The 14,895-nt window shown below is 41.8% G+C and overlaps 1 long non-coding RNA gene across 3 annotated transcripts in view; it reads right to left on the bottom strand.

The window, feature by feature from the left end:
- Positions 1-14,895, bottom strand: part of LOC120407135 — a 179,935-nt gene that overhangs the window by 19,763 nt on the left and 145,277 nt on the right. For all 3 annotated transcript variants that reach the window (XR_005599812.1, XR_005599811.1, XR_005599813.1), the window contains exon 3: positions 3,839-3,872. This is a non-coding gene — a long non-coding RNA (uncharacterized LOC120407135). The remainder of the gene's footprint in view (positions 1-3,838; positions 3,873-14,895) is intronic.

Below are 14,895 nucleotides of genomic sequence, written 5' to 3'. Positions count from 1 at the left end.
TGTGTCAACTAACATGATTTTTCAAAAGAACGTTCAAGCACAATGAAATGTTGTAGTGCAGACCAGGCCAAAGCATCCTGTGCTGGGTTTCAGCCAGCAGCAAACTTCACTTTTGTATGACATGCTTCTGCATTGTGACAGAAGCAGTCCCATGGGCCACCTGGAAGAGTTCAATGGAACACCAGTGCCCTGAGGACCAGAGTTTAATTTGGCATGATGTCAAGTTTAAGAACCATTATGATAGATCCCCACCATAAGGCAGTCCAAAAAATGATGATAACGCATAAGTATGTGGACATTTAAACATCAGCATGAGGAAAAACAAACCAAAACAAAACACCAGTCTTGAAAGGTAGGTCTACCCATCATTTTGGAGTGACCCTCCCAGCCTGGATCGACAGACTCAGGCTAGCAGAGCTTGTCCTAGTGCTCTAAAAGGAGCTGTATGGACAGTGCTTTGAAGTTGTGGCTAGAGGTAGAGCTCGGGCTCTGAACCCTAGGATGGCAGGTGGGCTTCAGAACTCGAGCTACAGCTTCACAGTGCAGTCTATATAGCTATCATTACAGCAGTAGCACAAGCTCAAGTCTGTTTACCAGTGATGAGTGGCTCGGTCAAAAATTCTGGGTAGACATACTCTGACCCTCACATGTGAATCACGTACAATGAATGGGCTCTTGATTGAGTACAACTGTGCCTATTTGTGCTTAGTCAAATCTGACCTTACCCTGGTAAATAATATATATGTCAGAGAGACTGAAATGGAGAGCAACAGCTAGAAGGAGATTGTACATCTCTTCAGTCACTATGTACATAGCATTAAATGCTGGCCTATTAAAGTCAACAGAAGTTTTGCTATTGACTTAAATGGGCCATGATTTAATCCACAAGATAGTCATAGATTTTAAGGCCACAAGAGATCATTGTGATTATCTAGTCTTACCTCCTCCTGCATAACTCAGGCCATAGGACTTCACTGAATTAATTTCTGAACTAGAGTATAAATTACAGAAAAAGAAGAAGAAAACCTTGAAGAGAGGGGCCCAGCCATTAATCTTTTCTTAACCAGGCCAGAGGACAGGGTTCAACCCTAAACTGCCTCGTCTGGCTTTAGCCAAAGTCCAGTAACCATCAATGACATCACTTGTTTCTTATACTGTATAAAAGGTAAGGTATTTAGGGGTTTCTTTGTCAGAGCTGTTTCTTACCCCTTTGGAGTCAGATTGTGATAGGACAGCATCTCCCGAACTTCATCCTTTTGTAAGTATTTGGCCAATGCTTAAAACTATTTTGTTGATAGGACATAGGGCTGCGGTGGGCAACCTGTGGCCTGCACACAGTCCGTCAGGATAATCCACTGGAGAGCCATGGGACAGTTTGTTTACATTGACTGTCCACAGGCATGGCTGCCCGCAGCTCTCAGTGGCTGTGGTTCGCTGTTCCTGGCCAAAGGGAGCTGCAGGAAATGGCAGCCAGCACTGATAAACTCACGTTCTTTGCCAAGATTAACAAGCCGCACAATACAGCATTTTATCTACTAAAGAACAAGGAAGGAACAGCAAACATGCTCCTTTTCTATGTCAGTTAAAATCATTTTGGCTGAGCTCCGACCTTGTCCTGTGGGTCCCGTGCTTCCAGGCAGTTTATGCTAGCCTCAGAGGCTCATTGCGACCCTCCATGTAGCCCTTCTCTCTCTAGGGCCAGGGTACAGTCTACTGAGCCCTTTTCATCATAAGCCAGCAAGGAGGTTGGTGAGAGAACTCCCACAGTCCCTGTTGTCCCTACCGGCTTATTCAAGAACAGTTGAGTCTCCTGTCCTGACAGGGACCTATCTTCCCCTCCCAGGAGGTGTTTCTGTAGTGACAGGTTGGGGGGGGAACCCGGGCCCACCCTCTACTCTGAGCTCCAGTCCAGGGACCCTAATGGCAACAGCTGTTGACATCCAACCTTTCACTGCCAGAGTTGCTACATTTCCCTGGGCCATTTCCCCACAGCTCCCTCGCTTCTCTCTCTCAATGCCTTCTTCATCTTTACCTTAGGGCTCCCTTTCCAGTGGTTTCAGGGTGTCTTCATTACCCAGCCCTTCAACCGCACTTCCATTCCTCTGGCTTCCTGGCTTTCTTTGGCCTGACTGGAGTGAGCCCTTTTACAGCATCAGAGGGACCTTAATTACAGGCAGATGCTTAACAGCCTGACCTGACTCTTAGCAGGTTAATTGGAATCAGGTGTTCTCATTAGCCTGGAGCAGCCTCTGGTCTGGTCAGTCAGGGAACAGAAAACTGCTTATCCAGTGGCCAGTATATCTGCCTTCAACTACTCTGCTGTTCCCAACTGGCCTGGGTCTATCACATCATTCATAAAGTTTGGTCTCGTACATGATCAAAATCAGGCTTGAAACATACTCTATCTTGTAGGAGAACCTGACACTGTTTGCCTTTACCATTTTTCTTTTCCTATTATGAAATATTGAAAACATATTTTTCTGTTTTGTATTTCACTGCTCTTTGAGTACAGCACATTTCCATGCACAATTCATACAGCCTATAGAGGACATGCATATCCAGGGGACATTAAAACTCTCATTAGTGCATAACTGATGCCTTATTGATTTTATGATAGGTTTGAGGCTACCAGCTCCCTCCCAGTACCAGTGTTTCATGCTCCAAGTTGGGCCGGGCCAGGCAGGCAGGCAGGCAGGCAGCAATGGGACGAAGGCAGGCTGCAATTCATAATGATAATGAATAGCCATTGGGCCAGGGGAAGAAAGGGAGAGAATGATTCCATAGCCTGATGGTTTGTGCTCTCACTTTGAACATGGGTCTCCCATAGCCTATTATTTATGGAAAGTGGAACAGCTTCAGCATGAAAGACTAAGACCCATATCAGCATGTCCCATAGTCCAGTGGTTTAGACACTCTCCTGCAACATGGGAGACCTAAGTTTAATCCTTTCTCTGCCTCAGGCAAAGGGTGGAATTGAACCCAGGTCTCCGACATCCTAGGTTAGTGCCCTAACGACTGTGCAAAAAGTTACGAGGAGCACTGCCTCCTCCAGCCATTTTGTCTATCTAGTCCTCCTTTGTGGTTGCCCAAAATCAAAACATTTTTTGTGAAGACCAGGTGAAAACAAAACATTTTGTTTCAACGCTTCTGAAATATTTTGATTTTTCAATTTGTTGGAAACTATTCAACAAACTTGACATGAATTTGAAAATGATTTTGGACTGAGCAAAATTGCATTTTCCTGTGAATAAAATATTAGCCTCACCCGCCTGCCATGCCCCAATTCTCCCAGCCTCCTGCAGAAGTGGATATTACTTTCAGTTTTATTCAGTTAGCAAGAAAAAATGCTACAGATTTATTGGGGATTTAATAAAAAACACTTATATTATCCTTCCCAGAAAACTGGCTTATTTAAAACAGGCAGGCATACATGACCCTATCCAGTGCCACAGTGCCCTGCCCCAATCTTGCAAACACTTACTTACATGTGTTTACCTTTACCACCATGTAGTCTAATTAATGCCCAAATAGCAAAGTTAAACACACAAATAAGTGTGTGCAGAATAGGAGTCTAATTAGAAACAAGACACAACAAGTGACAGATAGTAGGACATAAGGATGAGAAGGATAATGGTAATATCACAGGTACACCGATCAGTTATATGCATTATTTAAGGATACTTATGTACTGCCCTTGGTTTCATTCTGACATAATATTAATCTGATCATTAACAGCTGAACAGATACATACAATTAAAATATAATTATGAAAAGATACAATTACAATATGCAAGAATGAAAATATAGCCTTAGAGTATTGCAAAATATGTTTACATACCTTCACAATACCAAGGAAATCAGGAGATTTTTAGCTGAAACAAACAAAGAAACATAAGCTCTTTTAAATGTAATAGTCTTGCATGCAATTAAATCTTCAACAGTAAGTATACTTTTTTTCTTTAAGAAGCCTGTTTGAAAAAAACAAACAAACAAACAAACAAACAAACCTTTAAATTATGTTCTAAGTTGCAGGCATTGATTAAAGAACATTTTGTGCTGACCAGCTTCTTTATGCAAGCATTATCTTGGCTTCCTGATTCATATATGTAATCAAATCAAATCTACATGCATTATTTATGCGAGCAATGGAGAAGCTATTGTGAAGTTGTGTCCGGATTTATCTACTTATGTCTTTAAAATGTTGGCAGTGTTATCTCTTTTTGACCCCAGTGGTTAGTCAAAGTTTGGGGCCCAGTTGAGAGTTGAAATTAATGATAGGTATTTCTTTGACGCGGTTTTCTTTATTTACAAAGAATGTATGAAGTTCTCTAAATACAAAAGCAATCAAATAGTAGTAAAGAGCTTCTTTTGCTCACTGTACCAAAACCAATCTTTTCAACCCGGACATATGACCCCAAAACTATCCTCAGGTTTCTTCCAGGGTCAGCACTGTGATTTCAGTTGGTCCTTCTGGATGTCTGTTTTTCTCTCTTACTTCTTCTTCTTCTCCTCTCTCTCTCTCTCTCTCTCTCTCTCTCTCACACACACACACACACACACACACACACACACCAAAAACGGCTAGGCAGGTTCACACACTCATTTGTTCTATGTGAAGGCTAATCCTTACAGTTATATTAATTGAAGGGTGTGCTCACACCTATCAATTTCAATTAGTTTTAATTCAACACAAACTTTCACCCAGCTCATAAAACCACTCCCTGTCTCAGGCTAAAATGGTGGCTCCCAGTAACTCATCACAAATAGAAAGAAAAGAAATAACTTAATAAATTACAAATGACAGAAGCTTAATTACTTGCATAGATGTTTTCACATCACCAACCCAAATTGATTTTTACTCCCACCCCGCACCGAGTTTCGTACAGAAGGTGTGCACCCAGGTAGAGCTCTTAACTACAGCACAGCGTAAGTGTGAAATGTAAGTTCTGCACAGGAGAGGGGCCCCTGGGGCAGGGAGTAAATATTTTGTTTACAAACAGAGGCAGGGTGATTAAGATAAGAAAGTGCTGGTGATTAAATTAAGGATCTAGAAGTCTAGCCTGAATCCCTGGGGGCGTAGGGGGAGGAGTGGTTGTTTTAGAGAGAACACTGGGGACTCAGAAAAAATACAACCAAGCCCTCTGAGCCAAGGTTACATTCAGAAAAGGGGAAGATTTGGGAATGTAGGTGAAAAGAAGGGGCCAAATCCAGGGGAAGGGATAGCAGTGATATAGAGAAGTTCCCACTCCACCTGCGGTACTTATGTATCCCCATCACCACAGTATCTGAGTGCCTTACAAGATCTAACCTATTTCTCCTCACAGCCCCTCGATGAGATAATGCAGTGCTGTTATCCCCATTGTACAGATGGAGCACTGAGGCATAGAGAGACGAAGAGGACAGATTTTCAAAGGTATTTAGGGACCTTGTGGGATTTTCAAAAGTGCCTAGAATGTTAGGTGCTTTGTAAATCCCACTAGATGCCTAGTTGCATCTTTGGATGCCTAAGAGGTTTTGAAACTCTGTGCTTAAGGGACTGGCCTGAAGTCATAAAGGAAGTCCATGCGGGGGACTAGACACCAAGTCTTTCAGAGCTAACTCCCTATCCAGCAGACCAACCTATCTCTCTGCTGCATGCTGCAAAACAAGAAGACTCCGATAGCTGGGAGCAAAACCAAGGTGGCCAGTTCTCTGAGACTCCAGCAAGCAGTCCCAGGAGGTTGGGATGGATGTCATGGTTGATAACATAAAAAGCAGCATAGAGTGAGGAAGGATTGAGAATGAGAGTCAGATGAGAGGAAAGTACATAATTCCCAAGAAGTGGCAGGTTCTGCCTCAGGCTGGGTTGTAGTGCAATGGCTGCTGTGCAATTTTACATTTTAACCCAAAACAATTTTTTTTCTTTTTTCGTTCTGAGTTTGAGAAAAGGAAGGAATGAGAAAGTGTCATATGAGTATCAGATGCATTCATGCCTCAACTTCTCAGGGTTTCAGATGTATCCAGGTCAATTCCAGAACAAAGAACAGAAACCGCATCCCCAGAATCCATAAAGTCAACGATTATTGCCGTGATTTGTATTATTCACTGGGCATCATCTGTGTGCTCAGCATTGTTCAGAATATGCCAGAAAATTTAGTCCCTGAGCCAATGTGTATAAAATGTGTAGCCCTGGATAAGATGCTCAGATATTTAAGTATGAAGTGTATTATTACTGAGCACTGTGATGTTAATATCTATGAGTAGAGGCACTGATGGCAATAGAAATTTTAATGGATTAAGAACTGGAAGATTTGACCCTCCAACTTTCTCCTGTGCCTGTTTATTTTCCTTTCCTGCCTGCAGTGGCCCTGATATACCTCAGAAGTCTCAATTTCTTTCTCAACTTTAAAACGTTGAATTTTCTTGATGTTTGGTTTTAAATATTCTCCCGTGAGAACTGCAAATCAATCACTGTAATGTTGTGTTTAAGAGCCTTCTGGAAAGTAACTAGCTTTTAAATAGAAGTAAAAGCAGTGTTGCCAACTCACATGATTTTGTGATGTCTCATGATAATTATTGTTTTCCTTAAAGCCCCAGCTCCTAGACTCAAATGGATATATGATGATTTCAGCTTTCATTCTTCAAGAAAAATGAAGTTTCTAGCCTTTATGGCTGTGGAGAAAGCTTGAGAATGTGACCCCAGTGAACCCTAAAAGCTCAAAAAGTAGAAGGCAAATAAACAGACCATCAAATCTATTCTTTTTACATAATCTCATGATTTTAAAGCCAATCTCGTGACTTTTGGTGAGCCTGATTCATGATGTTTGAACATTTGGGATTGGCAATACTGTGAAAGTGACTTGAACGTATCAGTTTCACGCCTGTCAGTTTCTAGTCTATTATTTGTAGTAAGGTAACACCCCTACAGCCCCAGGCAAGTGCAGTAGAAACTCAGGGGCCCTTGCCCTGATAGGATGTTTCCAAAGTTAAATGATCAATTCTATACTTGGTGAACTGCAAAAAGGTGATAGAAAGTAATGCAGATTTTTCTAGAATTGTTTCAATTGTTGTATTCAAGAGTTGGTAACAAAGTAAGAATCTACATAAAAAATTAAACCTAACCAGGGTCCCTTAAGTAACTTGACACAAGATGTAAGAACATGTTAGTATTAGAGCTAAGTGGGTGTGATATTTATTTAATTCTTTAAAAAATAAAATAAAATAAAGGAATTAGATGCAGTGCTCCTATCAGCTAATTTCTGGTAAATTTACTGGTAAAAAAAAGATAAACAAACCCTAGAGTTTTCAGGTGTCTAAGTAGCCCCTGGAATCATGGTTAAAGTTTTCTCCCTCCCTCACCAAAATCTGAAATGGTACCACTGAGTCACATCCCTTTCTATCCCTCCCTGAAACCACTGATTTGAGCCAAATAAGCTTGCAATGGGCATTTTCCTCTCAAAGATAGTGGGTTTTCTTCCACCATTTGAACTGAGACAGATTGACTTCTCCTCCTGGGCCTCTATGAGTTACAGATCAAGTAGAAAGCTGTTGTCAAGTCCCCTGGTTGGCTCAATTCCTCATCTAGGTAGCAGCCTTCCATTGGTCTGTGACCCTTATATTTCCTTCTGGAAGTGACTTGTCACCTCCTTAATTCTTTGCTGCAGCTTATTTCTATTAGCAAATTCCAGTTTGGCTACAGCTTGCTTGATCTCCACGATTTCATGGAAGATCTTCTGGTCTATGACAGCCAGGTTGCTGGTCACCTCTTTGATCTGTCTTGTCATTCCAGTGGAGGAGCTTTGCAGCTGTGTTTCCCAATCTTTCTGAGCACTTCATCGCTGCTGTTCCAACATGTCATCTCTCCCTGCAAGTTCTCTCTGAGCTGCTTTTTGGGGAAACCTCCAGCTTTGGTTTTAGGGGTGTGTGTTGTCCTTGTCCTGTCTTGTCTTAATTCCTTTTAAAAGGCATCCAGGCAGCCTTCTTTAAATCCTGCTGGCTATTTTGTATTTCTGAAAGCAACTCCATTATTTGTTCCATCCTGGTACAACTGGAATACCACTCTCAGTTTCTCTCCTTGGAAACTGCTTTTCTACTCAAGTGGCTAGTCAAAGTTTTGGGGCCTGGGTATTCTCCATTTGGAATAGAAATTGGTGATAGTCAGGTATTTCTTTGATGCAGTGCTCTGTTTACCTTTTTTTTTTTTGAAAGAATAATACAAGTCCTCTGTCTCTAAAGGCACAAGGAATCAAATAGAAGTAAACAGCTTCTTTTGCTCACTGCACCAAGACCATTCTTTTCAGCCTGCTTCCTTGACCCCAAATCTCTCCCCGGGATTCTTTCAGGGTCAGCTTTCAGCTGCTCCTTCAGGATCTCTCTCTCTCTCTAGCATGCATGTGCACTCACACTCCCAAAACAATACTCATTAAAAACATATGAGTGGATTCATATACACCTTCTGTCCTGAGGGAGCTTATCTTTACATGTATGTTAATTGAAAGGTGCATTCATACTAACCCATAGCAAGGTTTCATCCAGCCCATAACAGGATATGAAGTTTGAATAACCCTGTCAAGGTGTCACCCCCACTCTGAACTTTAGGGTACAGTTGTGGGGACCCGCATGAGATAACCTCTAAGCTTATTTACCAGCTTAGATCTAGTAGCTGCCACCACCAAGTAGTTTAAACAACTGTTTATGGGAGAGTCATTTGGAAACTCTGTCTTCCCCCCCAATATTTCCCCCGTCTTTATCCCCCTTTTCCTGGCAGGATTGATACTGATTCACCTCCCACCAATTCCTGGTGAGCCCAGATCCAAAAAACCCTTGGATCTTAAAACAAGGAAAAATCAATCAGGTTCTTAAAAGAAGACTTTTAATTAAAGAAAAAGGGTGAAAGGAATATCTGTGTGAGATTAGCATGCAAGCTACTCTCACAGACAACAGATTCAAAACACAGAGGATGTCCTTCCGGGCAAAAACCTTAGTTACCCAAAGAAACCCAATTTTATTCTCCTTCTATGACAAAATGAAGTCACAAAAGAAAATAAACATATTCTAATACATTCCTTCTCTAAACACTTACTATTTTTAAGAAATGTTAGATGGCTGATTCCTGGATCCTTCACTCCTTCACTACGGCACAAATTTTTCTGAACAGACAAAAGACTGATTTCCCTCCTCCCTTTTTGAAAACATCTTGCCCCCCCATTGGTTCCTCTGGTCAGGTGTCAGCTAGGCTATGTGAACTTCTTAACCCTTTACAGGTAAAAGAGGAATTAACCCTTAACTGTCTGTTTATGACAAACCCTAAACTTGATATTCAAGAGGAATATTGAAGATTGTTTCAGCAGCAGTGGAGTGGGTGGTATGTGTTTCCCGTGGGTGCTCAAATCACTATAACAATTATAAATAAAATAGCAGATTTCATTAAAAAATGCAAAGTTCATAAATGAAACCCCCCAGGTCCATAAACACATCCACATAAAATTTTCTGAAACACAACCTACTGAGCTATATCATACCATGAATACTGAAAGGAGAACTTCCTTTTTAGACATCTGTGAAGTTCTGTTTTAATACTGTTTATTAACTACTCCAGACCCCAACAACTCTTGCTAACATTATTATGTTATAATTTCTGGCTAGGATTTTCAAAGTAGCCAACGGGATTTGATGCCTAACTCCATTTGGCTCCAGGGAAGCTTCCAACCTTGCTTCTCACGCTTGCAAACTTTCATTAATAAGATTTGTTTCTTCTAAATTCCTGCAACTTTAACTTTATTCCATGCATTATATTTTGGCATAAGAAGCAGAATTTTATTATTAATTAGAATAAATATGTAGAGGTTGAAATTGGGTAGGCATTTCCAACCATGCTTAGATCAAGCCTGTTAAAGTTCCTGCACACCTCTGAATGACTTTTTGAGAGCAGGGTTCCTAAAGGGAGATAATATAACCTCCAATCCTCCCATCAATCCTTCCAACCTCCTAAAACCTGGTGATGTGACACTTTAATTTTACACTTTTCTTCTCAGGCGTATATATGACATAAATAGTGCTTCTTTCTCTTCCAGCTTCTCTTCATTGCTGTGGGATGCTGCATTTCTAAGATTACCAAAGAGCAGAGGAAACCTCTCTTTTCTTCTTTCTTCACTGAAAGAACTACTGAATCTCCCGCCCCCCCCCAGTTTGCATTTAGTCTTTCCCCATTTTCCCTCCTCTCAGTCCATGGATGTAAAATTATCTTATTTCAATGAGAAAATGTGTGTGACTTCCTCTCCACAGCTTGATTCAGAAAGGGTCTGGATCTCTTAAATAATCTCTCTCTCTCTCTCTGACAATGCAGACATTTTAGTGAGGATTGCTGAGGGCAGATGTTCTCTTGCGGAGGTTTGTTACACCGTGTCCCAGTCTCATGACCCTTTCTGACTTCCACAGTGGTACAGATCCTGAGGAGCTCTCTCCTTTGTACTCTCTGAGAGGCTTGAGATAGGGCTTTCTTCTATACCCCAGCTATTGGGGCAGCATTTCCCCCTTAAATAACTTGCCCCAAAACTAATTAAGCCAAAAGTTTCACATCATCAGAATTCTACCTCTCTGTGTGTTAAAGACCATAGAGACAATTCCTGGATTCACAGATTTCAAGGCCAGAAGGCATCATTGTGATCATCCAGTCTGATCTCCTGTATAATACAGGCGACAGAACGGGGGTGGGCAAACTTTTTGGGCCAAGGGCCACATCTGGGTGGGGAAATTGTATGCAGGGCCGGGGCACGGGTTTGGGGTGCAGAAGGGAGTGTGGGAGGGAGTGCGGTGTGCAGGAAGGAGGTCAGGGCAAGGGATTGGGGCAGAGGAGAGGGTGTGGACTGCGGGAGGAGGTTCCGAACAGGGGCTTGGGGTGCAGGAGGGTTGCGGGGTGTGGCAGGGACTCAGGGCAGGGGGTTGGGATGCACAGGGGTGCAGTGTGCAGCAGGGGGCTCAAGGCAGGGAGTTGGGGTGCAGGAAGGGTGACCGGTGCAGGAAATGGGCTTAGGGCAGGGAGCTGCAGGGAAGGGTGCAGGAGGGGTTTAGGCTCCAGGGTGGCAGCGCTGCGTGGGCTCCCTGCCTACCTGCCTGCCCTGTCCCCGGCCCCACATCGCTCCAGGAAGCACTGTGGCCCCTGGGAGTTGGGGTGGTGGTGGAGGGCTCCATGTGTGCTGCCCTTGCTGCCTCTCCAGGTACCTCCCCTGTAGCTCCCATTGGCCATGGTTCCCTGTTCCCAGCCAATGGGAAGTGAGGGGGGGTGGTGCCTAGAGGCAAGAGCAACGCACGGACACTCTGTCCCCCTGCCCGGGGGCCGCAGGGACTTTGGGCTGGCAGATTCTGAAGAGTGACGCGGAGCCCACGGCACCATGGGGGCAGTCCCATGGGCCGGATCCAAAGCTCCTGAGGGGCTGGATCTGGCCCGTGGGCTGTAGTTTGCCCACCCCGCCATAGAACTTCCCCAAAAATAATTTCTAGAGCATATCTTTAAAAAAAAAAATCCAGTGACCTATGCTCTTCATTATTTACCACTCCCCCAATTGTTTTTATGTCACTTGCATACTTTGTCAGTGATGATTTTATTGTTTCTTCTAGGTTATTAATAAAAATGTTAAATAGTGAAGAGCCAAGAAACAAACTCTGACAGACTCCACTAGAAACACATCTGTTGGATCATTGTTCCCCATTTATACTTACATTTTGAGATCTATCAGTTAGCCAGCTTTTAATCTAATTAATGTGTGACATGTTAGTTTTATATTGTTCTAGTATTATAATCAAAATGTTATGTGGCACCAAGTCAAACGCCTTACAGAAGTCTAAGTATATTGCATCAACACTATTATAGTTATCAACCAAATTAGTGATCTTGAATATTTTTTGACAGGATTTATTTTCTGTTAATCCATATTGACTGACATTAATTATATTTCCCTCCTTTAATCCTTTATTAACTGAGTCCCATATCAGCCACTCCATCATCTTGACTGGGGTTGATATCAGACCTACAAGCCTATAATTATCCAGATCATCCAATTTACCCTATTTAAATATTGATATTTAGCTTTCTTCCATACAGACCCCTCTTCCCATGGAAGGTGGACCAGTGTTCCAGAAAACCAACCCCCTCTATTCTACACTACTTACTTTGCAGCTGTTCACTTGCAGAATCTTCTCCTTCTGTGTTTTTTTGCTCATGGGACTGGAAGGATCTCAGAGAAAATATTTTGGACATTCTTTTTCTTAGCAAACTTTCAAGTTCCCTGAAGTCATCTATCTGTGAAATATCCTGCAACACATTGTCATTAGTGCCAGTATGAACCATCACCAGTGGATCCTTGCCTGTCAACTTCAGAAGATTATCTGGTCTTAGAAAGACACCTCACGCCTTAGCTCCAGAAAGGCAGAACATTGTCCTGTTGTCTGCCAATCCCTTGCAGAATGCTCGTTCGATTCTTCTGAGCATTGGATCCTTAGCAAGGTTGTCAGTCTTCCTTAGATGGATGGAGAACTCTTTGTGGGCAAGCTTGCTTTTCTTACAGGTTGGGCTGCATTACCATCCACAGGTGTGCCCCATACACCAGTCCATTCTCTTGAACCAGCTGGATCTTGAGAACTATCTTTCACAGTTTTCACATTTAGGCCCTGGTATTAATTGGAAACTTCAAGCTGTGTGGAGTTCCTCTTGTCCTCCTCTCTCTGGTGGACACAACCTGGCCTCCTCATCTAGCTCAGGCCACATGGAAATGCTGCCATGACCTATTGCCACTGGTAGATATGAACTGACAGACCTCCTCTTTGAATTCCTCTCTTTCTCTCTCTGACTCCTTGGTGGCCAGCTCCTTTCTTCCTTGATCCTGGGGTACTGAGGTTTCCCTAACCTGGCTGTCTAAGAATTCCTCAGCTTCTCTGATTGTCGATAGTCCATCTACTTGCCTCTCCAATCCAAGAATCTTTTCCTCCAGCACAACCAACTTGCATTTCATCCATTGCAGATCATCCCCAGTCTTCCATTGTGGGGCATCTTAAAATCACACACAAAGCCTGGAAGGAAAGCATCTCACATTCCATTTCTGAACTCCCTATGAAACTTTGTTATCTGTTGTCTCTATTTGTGGGTCTTTAATTTGTCTAGCAAGTAACATATCTCTTGGTCTACACCAAAAACTTAGGTCAACCTAGCTACATCACTCAGGGCTGTGAAAAATTTTGCTCCCTGGGCACCATAGTTAGGTCGACCTAACCCTCACTGTAATTGGAGTTAGGTAAAAAAAAGAATTATTCCATCAACCTAGCTACCACATCCTGAGAGGTTAGATTTACTACAGCAAAGAAAAATCCCCTTCGATTGTGTAGCATTTGTAGCACAGAGATACCATGAATGTTTAAGTTTAAAGTTCCATTTAAGAAGTGAGAAAAAGCTGAGAGGAGGGTTTGGGGTATTTTTGTTTTGTTTTGTTTTGTTTTGTTTTTTTCTGAATCAGTTCACCTATTCTAAGACTTTGGGAAAGATGCAGGTTTAATCTATTTCCATGTAAGTGTTTATACATCATTTTTTAAAAAGCGAACTTATTATGAAAGTATATGGCACACTGTAGTAATAATCCTGACAAGACACCTAGGTTTTGGGCTCTCCAGAGGTCGCAGAATAGATTAAATGTTTGAAAGAGAAGAATGTGTGTTGGCTGCATGACTAGATCTGTATCCCAAGGGCAAAACACTAAGCCACACTTGCATTCATTGCAGACATAGATCTTCAGAAAGATATTTTCATAAGCAACTGTTGCAAGAATGCTATTGTGCCTGCCAAATATATCTCAGGAAGCAGAATGCATTCCAAGAATTAACATACTGGAGAAGAGAGGAGACTAAGGAAACTAACTGCTTCAGTGACACCCGCAGCAGCAGGAGATGACAACAATGGCAGTATCAGCAGCAAAAAGCCTAATTTTCCATTTATAAATTAAATCGAGCATATGGCTAGCTAATTAGATATATTCTCTTTAGACCTGAATAGAGCTATCCAAGCAATCTAAATAGTGGTTTTCATGAACAATTATATATATGTTTCAGGAAATACCCTTGATTATAATAGAAGGCACACAGTCACATATGAGCAGTTTTTGGGGACAAAATATTTTCTGTCTGAGATATTCACCCTCAGTTATGCCCATAACCTACATGGACAATTCTGTTTTCTGTGCAATACAGCTCCATACATAAAAAAGGACTGCATGCCTACATACTTGCCTGACTGCTGAAGGGCAAGGTTCTTAATAAAATCAAGATGAGGATCTTGCCAAGCCAGAGACAGAATTTGTTTCCTTTTTCCTGGAGATTTTACATTTGTTCCATTGTATTTGTTTTTATCGTTCATCTTAAATAAGCCATACAGACTGACAGTTCATGCTTGTTCTTTACAAATGAAAAATATTATATTCCCAAATTATACATTTGTACTTCCACTGTTCTCCTGTCATTTCCTCTCTAGTTCAAGCATGCTGCTATTCTTTCTTTTTTCATCAATCTGATAGTACTAAACCTATACTATTTACTTCAGGTGGCTCATATGATAAAAGAATCTGAATAGAATAATACACACACACACACACACACAGATATATATATTACATACAGCAACAAAACAAAAAATACATTAAAAGAGCATTGTATGTAGTGTAGTTGTAATTCTGTGGGTCCCGGGATACTTGAAACACAAAGGGGTGAGGTAATATCTTTTAGTGGACCTACTTCTAATGAAGTTATTGGATAATATTAAAATATTACCTCACCCGTCTTGTCTCTCTTAAAAGAACATTATAAAATTTGCAAAGTCAAGCACTCGGTACTTAGGAAATGCCAAAATTAAGGTAGCTTGTGCAACCTTAATTTGCC

This window comes from Mauremys reevesii, linkage group 5, assembly GCF_016161935.1.
Source record: "Mauremys reevesii isolate NIE-2019 linkage group 5, ASM1616193v1, whole genome shotgun sequence".
NCBI classification, from domain to species: domain Eukaryota; kingdom Metazoa; phylum Chordata; order Testudines; family Geoemydidae; genus Mauremys; species Mauremys reevesii.
Note: the sequence above shows the minus strand (reverse complement) of the source record. Positions and strands in the feature narration are given on the sequence as shown.